This window comes from Buceros rhinoceros, unplaced genomic scaffold, assembly GCF_000710305.1.
Source record: "Buceros rhinoceros silvestris isolate BGI_N320 unplaced genomic scaffold, ASM71030v1 scaffold28183, whole genome shotgun sequence".
Taxonomy (NCBI): Eukaryota; Metazoa; Chordata; class Aves; order Bucerotiformes; family Bucerotidae; genus Buceros; species Buceros rhinoceros.
Genome location: NW_010404646.1, coordinates 787 through 3,815, shown reverse-complemented (window position 1 = coordinate 3,815; position 3,029 = coordinate 787). Strand labels below are relative to the sequence as shown.

Here is a 3,029-nt window from a genome sequence, read left to right as displayed (position 1 = left end):
CCCGCCGCTGGGGGTAACACCGAGGAGCAGCTGATTTTCTCAAAGAAGAGAAAAATTGAGAGGAAAAATGTTATTGAGCCTCCTGGGTTCGACCACCCGACGTCTGGCTGCAGGTCGCTCCCACGCTGAGCCTTGAAACACCCAACGAGGTTCCGCATTGCTGGAGAAACCTCTAAAACCAGTTAAAACCGTCAAGATGGGGCCGAGCGTTGGTTATTCCGGCTTTTAAGGTGCCTCCTTGAAAAAGGGTGAATCAAGAGCTGGGTTTTTTGAATTACGACCCAAACAAAGGGGGTTTGATGAGTTTTGGCCCATTTTGGCTCCGCAGTTTGGTTGTCGAGGAGCTGCTGGGGGAGAGAGTCGACCTGCAGCGCCCAAAACTCGACAAACTTCAAGAAACAGCATCAAAAAGAGGATTATTCGGTTATTTCTGGGGTGGAAGACGGGTCACGGCGCCCGCGTTTGAGGGAAGACGCTGATGCTGGTTCATCCTCTTAAAATAAGCTGCTGGAACAGCTTCTCCTGACAAAACGTGGCCTAAAAAACACTCGCCCTGACAGAGTTTATCCTAAAAATACCATTTACAGCCCCAGAAATCAGGATGGAGGCGCCCGGAGCTGGCAAGGAGATCAACAGCCTAAAACCCCCCAATTCCGGGTGGTTTGGGGCCCATGGCGGTGGGTGCCGAGGGGAGAGCTTCGAGCAGGCGAGTAGGGGAGGGAAGGGAATTTGGTGATAAAGATTGGGGAGGAAAAATGGAATTTGGTGATAAAGATCGGGGAGGAAAAGGGGAATTTGGTGATAAAGATCGGGGAGGAAAAAGGGAAATCTAGTTATTGAAATTGGGAAGGAAAAAGGGAATTTGTGATTGAAATTAAGAGGGAAAAACAAATTTAGTTCTTAAAATTAGGGAGGAAAAATGGAATGTGGTTCTTAAAAGCTCCTCATTTCACACCACTGACCCGCCGAGGCTGCGGGAGGAGTTTGCAGCCCTAAGTGGGATTAACGACCCTTTTCTCAGGCGTTTCGCCCAAACTGTGCAGATTAGGGACTGTCTGGTTTTCAACGAACCCCCCGGGGTGAGAGATGAGGGCCAGCAAAGGCTGGGACGGGGAGAAGCTTCGGGGATGGTCTTTGGGGTGAATTCCAGCGGATTCTGCCACAGGAACTAAATCAACAGAGCGTGGCCTGAGTGACCACGGGCCAAGGACGGACACGGACCAACAACCACGAGCTGACGATGGACGCGGCCCAACGACCACGAGCCGACGACGGACACGGCCCAACGACCAAGGTCTGATGGTACCAAACAATAAATGACCTGCTGCAGGCAGAGAGCTCGGCCAGTTCAAGTTAATTAAGTAATTAAATGACATTAATGGCATAAACGCCGCGTCGGCGCCCATCGCAAGCTGGAAACTGGGTTTCTACTGGGCTGGGCTGGAACCACCTCCGCAGCCAGAGCCCTAAACCGCCTCTTCGAGAGCAAAGAGTGTTCCACCATCCATGTCCAGAGGTTCTGCTCGGAGCTGGCCAAGCCAAGACCCCACCGCGGCCTCCCAACACCTTCGAGCTGCTCTAGAGCCTCAGCTTGGAAGAAATTTCAAGAAACCACCATAAAACACGTCCTCCTCACCAGATGGTCGCTGTGGCCTCACCAGCAAGAGGGTTTAGGGGGCAGAAAGGTGGTGGCGTGGGTTTTTTTAGTCATAATATTCCCCTTGTAGGGATTAAATCCCCAAACGGCCTTTCCCAAGCAGGAAATTTACGGAATTGGGTCGTAATCGTGGTTCTTCCTGCTTCAGACAGCGCAGAGGTCACCAAAGGTCACCCTGAAGCCACCGAGCTCCATCGCCAAGCACAGTTTAAGCCGTTTCCTTCCCTTCCATCACCAGGCAGCAGTGCCTCAATGGAGAGTGCCCAAAAACGAGAGCAGCGACGCTCCGAGCCCAGCGAACGGCATCCAGGCTTCTGAAGTCAACGGTTTTGGGGACATCTAAGTGCCTGCCTGGCCTGGAGCTCCTCGTCAGAGATGGATTTTCCTGCCTAAACCCCTCAACAATTCCTCAAAAAAAAAAAAAAAAGAAAGAAAAAAGAGACAGCATTTGCAGCTCGGCTAAAATAGCTCCATCTCTCGGCCCCACAGCGGTCTCAACCCTCTTGGCGCAGCTCCGCGCCCCTGGCCGCACCTTCCAGCCCCCCCAAATCCTGAAGGAAACGCTCCTTGAAGCGGAATTCCCCGTCTGTGCCGGTTGGGTCACGCTCCCGACGCGGCAGCGGGGAGGAGTTCCACCTGCTGGTGGCTGCCTCGGTGCTTGGCAGCCGAATTTCCCCCTCCTGGGGATGGCAAAACGCTTTGGTTTATCGTGGGGTGGGAGGGAGGCAGCGGCCAAAGGACCCTCCTCATCCTCCTGGAGGAGATAAGACGGGCCCAGTCCTACCGTGATTAATCCTGGCGACGGCTTCCAACCTCACCCCAAGCCCCTCCAGACTCTGATCAAACCCCCTCGATGCCAAACGCGGCCGAGAAAAAGAACCGAGGCTGCAAAAATCACCCGCCACGACGCCGGGGGAAAAGGCAAAGGCGGGTGCCACCTCCTGCAAGCGACCTCGAGCGGAGGCGGAGGAGAAGCCGCTCGTGAGGGCAAGAGGCAGGAAATCAAAAGAAAGGGTTAAAAACCGTGTGGTTGAGCTTGAACGAAGTTTATTTTTTCATGGAACAATACACTTTTAACAAAGAAAATACAAATAAACCTCTGAAATAACGTCAGGGGGAGCCTGCCGGCGCCACGGGGCACCGAATCACGCGGTAAAATCGCTGCTCTGGGTGGTTACACCGCACAGAAGTTCACGTCGGCTTAAAACCCCCCCACCGAAACCCCGGCCCCCTCGCCCGGGGGTCCCACTCCGGCCTCAGACCGACTCGCCCCCTGCCCCAGCCTCACCCTCTCGCTCTCTCCGGCGGTTACTTGCCGTTTATGGGCTCCAGGGCCTCCTCTTTGGTCCTCGTGATCTTCTCCTGCCTCCCG

The 3,029-nt window shown here is 54.4% G+C and overlaps 1 protein-coding gene across 1 annotated transcript in view; it reads right to left on the bottom strand.

Annotated features, from left to right (window-relative positions):
• Positions 1-3,029, bottom strand: part of PIN1 (peptidylprolyl cis/trans isomerase, NIMA-interacting 1) — a gene marked incomplete at both ends in the record, with an annotated part of 4,743 nt that overhangs the window by 1,243 nt on the left and 471 nt on the right. The gene's annotated exons all lie outside the window — the stretch shown is intronic.